Source organism: Sceloporus undulatus, chromosome 2 (genome assembly GCF_019175285.1).
Source record: "Sceloporus undulatus isolate JIND9_A2432 ecotype Alabama chromosome 2, SceUnd_v1.1, whole genome shotgun sequence".
NCBI classification, from domain to species: domain Eukaryota; kingdom Metazoa; phylum Chordata; class Lepidosauria; order Squamata; family Phrynosomatidae; genus Sceloporus; species Sceloporus undulatus.
In genome coordinates, this window is record NC_056523.1 from 290,705,148 (window position 1) to 290,719,211 (window position 14,064).

The window sequence follows — 14,064 nt, forward strand, 5'->3', positions numbered from 1 at the left end:
ACTATAGTGAACATCTGGGAGCAAAGATTTTAAAAAACTGGTGATAAAAAGCAAATAAAAGCAAAACCTGAAACATAATTTTCCCCATATCCTCTGTGGACTTTATCACACCAGTCTATTGTCTCACCACAACTGAACTACTTTAAGAATGGAAGCATACAGGTTTGGCATCATTTCTTCTCATACTTTCTCCTACGATAATGTTTTGTTGGTCCATGGTCGCTTGATCTGTTTTTCACACTGTCAAACACTGCCTTCCATGAGTGAGGGGTAGGAAGAGGTGATTATGGCTGTCAATTGCCTCCCAAAGCCAGATGTTGTGTGAATTTGCACACAGCAGCTGGCTTCAGGAAGCTGTTGGTATCCATAATAGTTATGAGTGGGAATGAGGAGGAGAATCATGCCCACTCACATCATGTGTCTGAGAAATGGAACCGCAGCAGAAGGAACCTATTGCACGAAAGCAGTAATGGAACACAGCAAGACTGAGAGCCCATTGACACGTTTTGCCCATCAATTAAAAGGTGCATTACACTAGTGAATGGCATGCAAGGCAAGAGCAGGTCAAACACAACACTGAAACACTGGTCAAAGACACTTCTATCCTATTAAAATTTTGTTTTTTAGCCTCATGAAATAAAGTCCTCTTAACAGGGAGTTGGAGCTCATGATAGGCCACCTTGCCGTCTTTGCCTTCACAAAGTTTTGTGGGAAATTAGCATATATATATTAAAATTTGTATGCCATGGTAACAGGCCATTTAAAATAAAATAATGTAAATTTAATTAGAACTTTCCCCAAATTGACACGTAAAGCCTTTTTAAAAATTTAAAAAGAGGAGCTGAATTTTTTTTAAAAAAATGCTTTTAATCAAGTAAATTGTATGTTTTAAATGGTTTTAAAATGTTCTTGATAGTTTAATCCCATTTTAAGTTTGACCATTTTAAAATACATGTAAACTATATTTTATTTTAAGTTGAAAGTGGCCTTGAGTCTCAGTTTTAGTATAAAGAAACAGTTAACAACAACAATGGCAAACACTAATACCACAAAATAGCCCAGTATTTTTGAAAGTGCTTTGGAAACACAAGGATACCAAAGCACAAAAGTCACAAGTACCAAAAAAAAAAAAAGCAGGTCACTACAAAAAGCAAAAAACACAGTTGAATAAATAGAACACGTACAAGACCTCACCTGGAATACTGTGTTCAATTCTGGGCACCACAAATTACAGATACTGACAAGCTGGAATGTATCCAGAGGAGGGTGACCAAAATGGTAAAACGTCTGGAAACCAGGCCCTATGGAAGGAGCTGACAGAGCTGTTTGATAGTGGAATATCACTCTGTCCTGCATCTGAAGAAGTGGGCTTATATCCACAAAAACTCGTGTGAAAATAAAAACCAGCTCATCTTAAAGGTGCTGCTACATTTATTTTTCTTTTCTTCCTTCCCTCTTCCTTCCTTCTTTTTCAGAAAGATGCTTAGCACTGAAACTTTCTCACAGTTCTTTTCTTTCTTGTAAGTCTGCATCCACACTGCAGAAATATTCCAGTTTGACACCCCTTTAACTACCATAGGTCAATGCTATGGAATTATGGAAATTATAATTTTGTGAGAGATTTAGCCTTCTCTGTCAGAGAGCTCTGATGCCACAACCACCTACAAATCCCAGGATTCCATAGGATGGAGCTATGGCAGTTAAAGACGGGCCAAACTGCATTTTTTCTGTAGTGCAGATGCAGCCTCTATTTCAAACCCAACAAGACTACTCATTTGTAATAAGACTGATGGATCAGATGTAATTTTAAAGAATTGATCCTACTTTGTTTTTATTCTTATTTTATTGCAGGAATGCACATGTATTCTGAAATAAGATGCACTCTTAGCAATGGCAAAGGTTGCTTTTCATTAGAAAAAACACATTGGTCTGAATCCTATGGGTAGCACTAACTAAAGTAAACTCATTAAATGAAGGTGAATCAAAACATATGTAAACCTCATGGATTCAGTGGGTTTACCTGAGATGCCTTCACCAACAGAATTAAGACCAATGTCTGCACAAGTATTTGTACAGCAAAAATAACCCAGTCCCTGCCCTTCTGACTCGCAGATTTAATTATCTGTTTGTAGGAAACAATCTAAATGTTCTCTCTGATTTCTGAAGGCTTTCATTAAGTTAATCTCCTTTTTCCAGCCACACAGTCACACCCAAAAAGTAGCTGCCTGACCCTTTTACAAATAAATGGCCTTCCAGTTACAAAATAATAGTTTCTATCAACTTCACACAGGACCTAAAGCACAGCATTCCAATCAATATGAATCGGAGCAGAATAACTTCAAAAACACAACTGGAATTTTCTTTTCCTTCGAGCAAATCCAATTAATTGTAGCACGTGATTTACCAATAAAATAAGTGTATTGTAACAACAAGAGTAAAATTCACACAGTTATTTCCACAACAAGCCTTGCTAATCAACTACATGCATTTGCGTCACTTCTAGTTAAGCTACTCAAGAATTTCAAACAGCCTTCCTGATGCAAAATCTCTTTGTATTTAAGGGAAGAAATATGAGTTGAGGAAAGACCAGAATCTGGATTATTATGTTTGAAAATTAATTTGACATAGTTAAACATTTTAAAAAGTAATTAATTATCCTCAACACTAATAATTGAAATTGTTTAATTACTGAGTTATTGTTAATTGAAAATTGCTGAAAATCATATTCTGAGGCATCGCATGGGATCCAAAGAGTGTAGCATAGTTGATCCTTGAGGCACATTTGGTTTAAACAAGGGCTCTTTTTGTTCTTTTAAAGTAGCCTACTTTCAATCTAGATTTTTATTTTTTTAATGTTATGTTATAGGCACACAGTTCATAACAGGACTGTTGACTGGGAATAGTGGGAGTGCAAATATACCTGGAAACTGTGATTGTGCAAGGCTCTCCTGAAGCAGGGGGGTTCAACAGACAATCTGTTCAACTCAGCTATATAGTATTTCTTTTTTCTTTCCATCTCCACCACATGCATACTTCAGTCACTCTTCAAATGCTTTGTTACAGGTTAATTAGGAATGATATGTTTCAGTTAGAGGACACTGCTCCATCACAAGTACAGTAATAACTATACAGATCAGTCAGTAAATCAAAGGTGAAGAATTCTTAAAATTCTGAGAAGCATTTTGACAGCTTCTGAGCACACAGGGTAATAGAATCATAGAACTGGAAGACACCACAAGGGCCTTCTAGTACAACCCCTGCCTTGCAGAAATAGACAGTCAAAGCACTCCTGAGAGAAGGCCATTAAGTCTCTGTTTAAAAACCTTCAGAGGAGATGCCACCATTTTTCTGAGGCAGTTTATTCTATATTTGAACAGTTCATATTGTCAGGAAGTTCTTCCTAATGTGTAGGTGGAATCTTTTTTCCAGTAGCAATCCATTGCTCCATGTCCTAATTTCTGGAGCAGCAGAAAACAAGCTTGCTCTGTTCTCAATCTAACACCCCTTCAAATATTTAAACATGGGTATGATGTCAGTTCTGAACCTTATCTTCCCCAAGCTAAACACATTCAGCTCCTTACGCCACTCCTCATAGGGCATAGTTTCCAGACCTTTTACCACTTTGGTTGGCCTACGCTGGACATGGTATGGTTTGTCAATATCCTTCTTGAATTCTGATGCCTAACAGGACACAGTATTCCAGGTGAGGTCTGATCAAAGCAGAATAGAGTGGTATTATTACTTCCCTTGATTTAGTCACTATACTCCTATCAATGCAGTTTAGAATCATATTGACTTTAACTGCTGCATCACACTGTTGACTCATTTTCATATGAGTCAAACATAGGAAAAATATGTTTTTATACAAGTGAATCACTGTATCCTTTCTCAAAAAAGAAGTGTCTGCAATGGTTTGTGATAGAATACTTGTTTTATATGCAGGAACCAGAGATTCATCCAAAATTCAGTATGTGCAGATTCTGTTTAAATAGTTATCTAACAAGTCCATTTCCCCCACACACATCTCTTATCTTAATTATACACAGTCAGCCCTCTGTACCAATGGATTCAACTATCCATGGCTTGAAATTATATATATTTTTTAAAAATCCAAAAAGCAAACCTTGATTTTACCATTTCATATAAGGGACACCATTTTACTAAACCATTGTATTTAATGGGACTTGAGCATCCCATGAATTTTGGTATCCTGTCCACATCCAAGCACCGGCTCAACTTCCGGCATCTTGGGGTGTGCGGTGTCTGCATACAATGCCCCCAAGCCAGCTGGAAGCCAGTCTGTTTCCCCCCACACTCATCGTATTGCATTCTAGTTAATTCCAATGACCTAGGCCTCAAACAGACAGCCCAAAAGGTCTGTGCCAGGACTGCACCACCACTGTTTGTGCAAGGACCATGGCAACCACATGTGTCTGATGCTGATCCAGGCTGCTGCCATGGTCCTGAACCAGGCCTCTGAAAAGGAGTGGATTTTTTCTGCTCCTTTTTGGCTCATCTCTCCTTGGTTGGAATGGCTCGGCATGGCTTCTGGCTGTGATTGGGGCGTGCATCATGTAAACGCCATGCCCCAACAATGCCTGATGACAGCCCTTTTGGCCCATCTGTTTGATGCACAAGTTCACTAAAACATATTTTAACTTTAAATGTTAATCTACTGCGTTAGGGGAATCCCTAGAAAAGGCCAACAAGTTAAATATTTAATTTATCAGCTAGTTATTTCCAAGATCCAGGAAAGGTAGTTGGATTTTAGAACTATATCTAAGTAATATGATGTATTTTGCATTCTGTTTTTTCTTCACATATTTATTTTCAGTTCCTCTTTTTGGTTTCTGAAAATGAGAGGAAGCATGGTAATTCTAATTTTGAAACAGTAATCCTTAAGTAACAGCACTCACAGCTGTTTTGTTGAATTTTTTACTTCTTACAGAAGGGGGAAGAGGAAGCATTGCTTATGTGCATACATTTTAAAAATTAAGCTAGATTTATGTTGCGCGATTGCTTGTACAAGTTTGAACTGTCTTCTCGTTATACATGTAGTACAAAGAAACCTTGCTGAACTCAAGATGACACTGAGTAACCTACCCCTCTTCCTCTCTGCCTGACACTCTCTTAATTGTAATGTCTCTCTTCACTGGAAAGTCTAACATTCTGAAGCTTAGCTGGCCATGCCAATACAAGACTTAGTTGTGGAGCTTCTTAAAGATTGTGATAAATTGTGTCTGTGTTAATGCATGGAATCATTATCCATGCAACAAGCTTCGGTCTATATCAGTAAAGGCAGGACTGCAAAAGGTTTATGCAAATTGGCCTCAATAAAAAAAATCTGTTACTCAATTAAAATCTTCCTTGTTTCCCAAAACTTTTGGATTTTTAGTTTAATATAGGGCCTATACAGATTGGGAGAAAGGGGAGGACAGAGGCCTCCCCTTTTTCCCCTGGATCATTGCCAAGGCAACCACATGGTGCAGCAACTATTGGCTCCATTCTCTGCCACTGCTGAGGCACCATAGGTGCCCTGGAGTGGTGCTGTCATGTCCCTCATGCGCTGCACCATTTGGACACGACGCACAAGTTATATCATTATTACGCACACTATATAAACGGTGGTATGCCAAAATGGTGCCCGCAGCGCACGATAGGGCTGGGGAGTGTGTGGATGCTTCGCTTTCCTGAACCCTACTTTCGGCCTCAGGCTGGCACAAAGCATCAGTCTGAACGAGGCCATAGCTTCATAATCTTCTTCTTTTTATTATATGCTTTGTATTTCATAAGTTTTATATTTGCATCTGAATAATTCATTTTACAATTGTACAGCGCACCTGCATCATACGGATGTGTGCCATATGTGGCTTTCAGCTTATGCTGAAAGCCCTGCACCATATGTGACAATGGCATATGTGCCTGTGGTGTGCACTCTGTGCTACGCCATTTGCACAAGCCCCATTGCTTTCAATGGGGCTCGAGCATTTGTGGTATTTTCCTTACGTGGGGGGGGGGTCTAGAACATATTCTCCACGTAAGGGAAGGGCCCACTGTACTGTATTGGTTTTGTATTTATAGTACTTCTTTCTAGACAGAGAGATTGTTGTTGTTAACTATCCTTGAGTTGACCATGACTCATGGAGATCCTGTGGATGAGGCATCTGCAAGCCCCCTGTCTTTGATTGTTTTGCTTAGATCCTGTAAATCAAGGTCCATGACCTCCCTGATTGAGTCTATCCATCTGGTGTGCAGTATTGCTCTCTCTGTGCTGCCCTCTACCTTCCCTAGCATCATTGACTTTTCCACTGAGTCATGCATCATCATGATGTGGCCAAAGTATAACAGCCTCAGTTTCATCATCTTTGCTTCCAGGGAGAGGTCAGGCTTGATCTGATCAAGGCCCCATTTGTTTGTCCTTTTTTTGCTGTCCTTGGAACAGTACTCTTCTCCAGCATCACATCTCAAATGAATTGATTTTCTTTCTGTCAGCTTTCTTCACTGTTTAGCTCTCACGTCTGTACATGGTGATGAGAAATATAATGGCTTTGATAATTCTGACTTTAGTGCTCTGTTGTATATCTTTACAATTTAGGATCTTGTCAAGTTCTTTCATGGCTGGGCTTCCCATTTCTAGTCTTCTTATATCTTGACTACAGTATCAATGTTCTTATCAATGTTTGGCCCAAGGTATAGGAACCTTTTAACTATTGCAATTTCCTCATTATCTAGGTTGAACTCATGGTCCTCCATGGTCATTATTTTTGTTTTCTTTATTTTCAGTACTTTCTTCTTCTACCTTCCTTAGTAATTGTTCTAAGTCTGTGATGTCTGTGATCAACAGATAAGAGAGGTATAAATTGTATGCCTTTAGCAGTACTATCTTTTTGGTTGCTTTAGTTTGTGAAGTACCATGTACACTGAGAGAGAGGAAGGAAGGGGAAAGGGAGGAGGAGATGATGGTGATGGGAGCTGGCCCAAAATATTTTATTGCCTGAGACAGAGAACAAGATGATAACTACTTGCTATTCCATGTACAACACTCATTCAGACTAGCAGCTCAGTATTACTTCAGCATTAGAGATGGGAGAGCATCCTTCAAAATGGTAAGGATACACTGGCTGGATCCTAATGGTTAGTTCCAACTACATAGACCCATTGAAGTAACTGTGATGAATCAACACATTGGCAAATCCAATTGATTTAATGGATTTACTCTAATCAGGACTAACAATAGAATTTAGGCCATTGTGTGGCAGAAGAAAATAGCTGTGGATTCCAGATGTAACAGCGTGGAGTCTGTCACTGCTGCTGCATAGCATTTGCTGCCTAAGGCAGTAGCTTTACTCTGCCTTATGACCTGGATAGCCTTGGTTAGCTATGGGCCCAAACAGAAAGGCCAAAATAAAGCAGCTTTGGGTCACTTTGGAGGTTTGCTGCTTAAATGACACATGCATCTTAAGAGGCCAGAAGCTGTGCCAAAGATGTACTCCAGTCCTTAAGACTGGAGCGTGGCTTTGACGTGGCTTTTGGACTCTTAGGATGCATGCATCATTTAAACAGCAGACCTCCAAAGTGACCCGAAGCAGCTTGATTTTGGCCTGTCTGTTCAGGCTCTATACAGTATTTGTCTTTTGTAGAAAACTCCAAAGGTTAGCAGATGAACTACAGCATGGGCTTTCACAGACTACAGTCTACTCATCAGATATCCAGTGCTATTTTGTATCAGAAACAAATTTGATATGTTACAAAAAAATTGTAAATTGCTAAGTGGCAAAAAGTATATTGCACATCATGATCCCTGAAATACAGTAAGTATTTCATTCAAAGAAAGTTGTACCTGTGCTGAAATAATTTGGAAATGATTTATTGAGGATAGAGCATTGACAGTATAGGAGGGGTGTCATCTTATCTGGAAAATGCACATTTTACATTCTTATTTCATCCTAGTTTGTCTTGTTTTCAAATTTATTTTTACTGTCATTCTATATTTGGATCAGTGATTCAGCTCTTCCCAACTGAGCACTTCTGAAGAATTTATTTTGCAAACTTTTAAAAAAGGTTTGCTCTAAGGAAATGTCTCCTGTCAGTAATCTGTCAAAATTCTGACAAACTATTTTGCACATGAACTCTTTCCTTGCTTTCTTTTCACTTTCTTCCTGATCCTCTCTTCCCTGCCCAGTCCAACACCAGAGTCTGCCCATAATGCTTTGACAAGCCAGACTGAGGCTGGTATCCTTTTGGTGTCTTGTGAGGATTTAACATCCCCTACTGAAGTGGAAGGAGGTTGGTTTTTTTCCAATGTCAGATGGTATCAGCTTCAGATTGAAGAAGCAGAGTTGCATGTCAAATTGTGTTGAACACATGGCTGTACATTCATGATCAACGTGCATCTGATACAGTAATACATTCAGTTGTGTGTTGGGTTGCCCAAAATTGGCAATCAACACTATGAACTACCCCAAAACTCCTAATATATGAAGACTACTGGTCAACTGCAGACAGGTACGCAATGTACAAAGTAGAAATTGTGCATAAGGGAAAGAGCTGAAAAGCATTACTGTATATCAATTAATTGAATTTAGTGAATTCTTCAAGAAATATGTCATAAAATAGCATCTTGGGCAGAAGTTTCTGGAGTGAAGAATGGAACCTGATTAAACTGCTGATGCTGTGGTTCTTGCTACAGTAAAAATCCACATAATTTTGCCCTTCCTTGTTTCTTGTGTTTAATTAAGTTGTAATCGACTATTAACTAAAAATGTACTTCACCAGTCTATAACTTGTTTGTCTGATTTTCCTTTTGCCTCTGACAGAACTATGTTTGTTTTCATGGCTGCATGTAAACTCAGTTTGAATCCAGAGAAAATGGAAGTACTGGTGATAGGTTCCCCAGGCCCGGGGGAAGGAAGTTTATCCACCTGTCCTGAACGGGGTCACACTTCCCCTGAAGGACGAAGTTCGCAGTCTAGGAGTACTTCTGGATTCGTCCCTGCAGTTGACATCTCAAGTAGATGCAACGGTCAGAAGTGCTTGCTATCAACTTCGGTTGATATGCCAGCTGCGACCCTACCTGGGCCAAAGGGACCTTGAAACTGTGGTACATGCTCTGGTAACCTCTCGCTTAGATTTCTGTAATGCGCTCTACAAGGGGCAACCCTTGTACAAAGCCTGGAAGCTTCAGCTAGTACAAAACATGGCAGCCAGATTGGTCACTGGTGTTTCCAGGTTTGCCCATATAACACCTATTCTGAAAGATCTGCACTGGCTGCCTATTCGCTTCCGAGCACAATACAAGGTGTTGGTTATTACCTAAAGCTCTACATGGCTTGGGTCCGAGTTACTTGAGGGACCGCATCTCCCCATATAATCCGCCCCACACACTCAGAACAACCAGGAAGAACTTGCTAGAAATTCCATCATCTAAATATGCTATTACATCCAGTCCCCAGAGGGCCTTCTCAGCAGCGGCCCCACAAATCTGGAACAATCTTCCTGAGGAACTCCGCCTGATCACCCCCTCCCCCCTAGAAACATTCAAAAAGAGGCTAAAAACTTTCCTCTTTTGTCAAGCCTTCCCCTCTGGAAAATGAAGTTGTGTATTTTGATTCCATCAACCTTCTGCCTCACCCTTTCGAATGATTGTTTTAAATTTGTATATTGTATATTGTGTTATTGGTTTTATCTATTTTATGATGTGTTTGTAACTGGTTTTAAATTTTGTGTACACTGCTTTGATCTTCTGGAAAAGCGGTATAAAAATAAAATTTATTATTATTATTATTATTATTATTATTAGAAGGCCAAAGCTTTGAATCAGTCATGTAGTCTCCATTTTTCCTCAGTATGTTTGAATCACAAAGTATCTCAAGTCACAGACAATAGGGGCACTTTCATTTTTGTTGTAGCACTAGGATCATAGCCACGTGTTATTTTGAAATGTTGAACCCATGAGAGTCTCTTAACATGGGTATTACACTATTTACCAGGCTGTTGAGAAACTGGAGCGTGTCCAAAGGGGGGCGACTAAAATGGTGAAGGGCCCATGCCCTATGAGGAACGACTTAGGGAGCTGGGGATGTTTGGCCTAGAGAAGAGAAGGTTAAGAGGTGATATGATAGCCCTGTTTAAATATTTGAAGGGATGTCATATTGAGGAGGGAGCAAGCTTGTTTTCTGCTGCTGCAGAGACTAGGACCCGGAGCAATGAATGCAAGCTCCAGGAAAAGATTCCACCTCAACATTAAGAGGAACTTCCTGACACTAAGGGCTGTTTTGACAGTGGAACACACTCCCTCGGAGTGTAGTGGAGTTTCCTTCTTTGGGGGTCGTCTTTAAACAGAGGCTGGATGGCCATCTGTTGGGGATGCTATGATTGAGAGTTCCTGCATGGCAGAATGGGGTTGGACTGGATGGCCCTTGGGGTCTATTCCAACTCTGTTATTCTATGATTCTAATTGTTTCAGGTAGCAGACCACCTGTGCAGTTATGTTTTCTAAAGAGCAAAAGCAGATGTTATCGCATTCAGAACTTCATTCTTTTTTAAAAGGGAAAACACTCACGAATTCCAGCCAGGCTTTTAACTCTGTGTTGGATTGTGGTCTCTTCTACTCAGAGAAGTCACAGACTACCCCATGTTTACTTCAAAATATCATTAATGTTAATGGGACATGTTGTGTGCCTCCACATCAATTTTTTTATTTATGGTAACCCTAATGTGAACATATCTTGCCAAGAAAACCCCATGATAGGTTCACCTTAGGGTTGCCATAAATTGGAAATGACATAATGCTGATGCTGATTATAATAATAGTTATTTCTTACCCACACCTTCCCATGGATCAGCACACAGCACACACACACACACAAGGTGAACCTATCATAGGGTTTTCTTGACAAGTTTTTTCAGAGAGGGTTTGACATTGCTATCTCCCAGGTAAATCTGTATGCATCCCCAGTCTCTGAGGCATGCAGATTTGCTGTCAAGTCTCCTATAAGTAGGAAAAGGGTTTCTATGCATGTTCAGGAATGCATTCATCTTGAGTTGAAACGCCATACAAAAAAGACCTCAGGTTGTGACAGCGAAATGCCAACCACGTGAACAAGATGCTCCCGACAGTAGCTTCTATTTCTGGAACGTGCATTTTCATTGGCAAAGGGCCTTTTGGAGGGAAGGAGAGTTTCCCTGTAACCGAGCAACTGTCTGGGACAGAAATAGGATTTTTTAAAAAAACCAAAAACTCAGCTCCTTCTTTCCTTTCCTTACCTACCTGCCTGCATTCATAAATGTTTATATTTTATATTCTTTATGACTTATAATTACATTTATATTAGTATTTTATTAATGTCTGTAGGTGTATTTTACTAATGTTCATACTATGTATGTATTTTATGTATGCATATGAATTTTGGGATACAATCCTTAACCACAATCAAAAGATTGATTGATACCTGCCTGCATTTATTTATTTTTTCATCCCCCTCCACAACAAAAACAAAAAGAAGTAGAAATTTTTGCAGTTGAAGAAGTAATTTTAAAAAATTAAGAGACTAGGAAGGTTTTGTTTTGTCTGTGTGGTTAATGTTAGGGGGTAAGGCAATTTTAAATGTTTGTGTTTGTATGTCCGATAACATACAATGATATCTGTACTGAGCCAACCAAAATGCACAGTATACATGTTGCAAGCTTTCAAAGTTTCACTGGCTTCTTCATCAAGCAAAGGTATTAAAAACCATACAGGAGGGGGGGAAATTGAAGAAGGTAGCCATAGGCCTGCCTTTTGCTGTTTTTGTTTTCAGATGGTATGGAGGGGTATTTCTTGCAGGCTGGAACCTGTATTTGTATGTGTACATCTGATGTTTTGTTAGTTGGTTTTTAAAGTAAGACAATAAATTAAAAAATATTATTTACTTACTTACCTGTATATATGTAACTAAATGGTAGGTGTGTATGGAAGTTGTAATGTTGGTATGATATATGTTGTAAATGAACATATAAGAATGAAATAACTAATAAGTATGTATCAGCAGGAAAAAGAATAGTATTACGGAATGAAGCTTTACCAAAATAAGGATAAAGAGGGAGAAGGAAAGGAATTGATTAGAGAAAGTGCAAAGAAAGTAGATAAATGTGTTTGGATTAGGGTTGCCATAACCCGGCTGCAACCGGGTTTTTCCCGGTTTTGGCAGCATCTGCCCGGTCCCGGCACGGGTGCAGCCAAAAACCGGGAAAAGCCCGGTTGCATCGGGGTTGCTAGGCAACCCTCGGGGCCTTGCTGCCCTCTTCCTCCTCCACCGCGCATGGCCGCGCAGAGGAAGAGGAGGGCAGCGAGACCTGGGGCGGAGGAGGCTGCAGGGAGGTGGTGCATCTTGGGCACAGCCGCGGCAACCTCCCCGCCTCCCTGAAGCCTCCTCGCCTCCTTCCTGGTCCCTGTGGGGGCCAGGAAGGAGGCGAGGCCCCGATCCTGGCCTCCGATCGCGGCGAGGCCCGGGGCCCAGGCGGGGAGGGAAAGCCTCCTTAAGTGGAGGCTTTCCCTCACCGCTTGGCTTCCGCTCCCCGCCGCAATCACGAGGGGAAATGTAGGACAGAATTTTCAAATGTAAGACATATTTTGTGTGTCCTACATTTGAAAATTTTGTCCTACATTTCCTCCGGTTTGGAGGTCCGGCAGTATGGCAACCCTAGTTTGGATTGTATGAAAGTGAAGGAAATGTGTCGATTGAGAATGTAAGGGCAATGGGATTGCTAGTACAGTAGTAATATGTAATGTGACATGTGAGAAAGGATTTTACCACATGGATGGACTTTATCACATGTGGAAATAGTGGGAAAATAGTGGGATTATCCTGTGAAAATCGCACAATCGCGATTAAAGCGCCATTCTCCTGGGAATAAACAGGCAATAAACAGCAACAAATCATTCACGGGATTTCCCTGCCAATGATTTGTTGCTGTTTTTTGCCTGTGTGTTTATTCCCACAGATAAGGGCATTCTAAGCACGACATCGTGCAAAAATGCTAATTTTGATTGTGCCAATTTTCACAGAAAAAATGATGTTTAAACCCCCAATTTTTACTGGTTGATAAACGTCCAACATCTTAGGTATTGTATGTATGTTTGTTAATGGCTGGAATGTTTTTAATGTCCACAATAAAAAGTTTTTAAAAAATTAACAATGAAAAAAATAATATTGGATGGAAAATCCAACAAATAAAACAAATAACATTCAAACAATGATACCTTTATTGGGCCAAATGCACAAAGACATGTTACAAGTTTTTTGTAGGTTTTTCGGGCTATGTGGCCATCTTCTAGAAGAGTTTATTCCTGATGTTTCGCCTTTAGGTGGTGTAGGTGGTATGAACTGCAAAAGGGGAGGTGCCAGCCTGCAGATTGCCCTCCCTACCATCTGAACTAATACGTTTATTACATGAAGAAGATTGGGCGGTTATCCTGTGAATATCCCAGAAAAATTGCGTAATTATGCAAAACAATTTCACACGTCACACAAAGCCCGCCATTAAAGCAGTCAGAAAGAAGCATTCATGTACATCATTTTATGTCCAGGATTTCAGCGACAATACATTTCTGATAGCTCTTTATTTGCGTAGTTGTGTGATAATCATTCACGTAATTACTCGCTATTTTCGCTTTATTTGCGGAATATTTTAAATGCATTTAATCTCTCTTTAATGCCAAAATTAGCCCCAGTGTGATAAACTCCTAATACCAGAAACAGCAAAATGCAGGCCTATGACTAACATCTTCAGTTTCTTCTCCCTGTTTTCCTGATGAAGAGGCCAGTGTGTGATTTCTAAAGCTTGTGACATGTCATTGTGCATTTGGCTCGGCCCCATAAAGGTATCATTGTTTGGATGTTATTTGATTTGCTATATGGTCAGCACAGCTACCCCTAGGTGTTTTTTGGATTTCAAGATACCGCATTTTAGCCATCACAGGGGAATCCTATGGAGAGAGCCATCTGAGGCTTCTGCCTCCAACAAAGGTAAAGCATTTTCCCCCCTAATAATGGGACTGGATTGGCATGCTTTGCCTCTACGCCA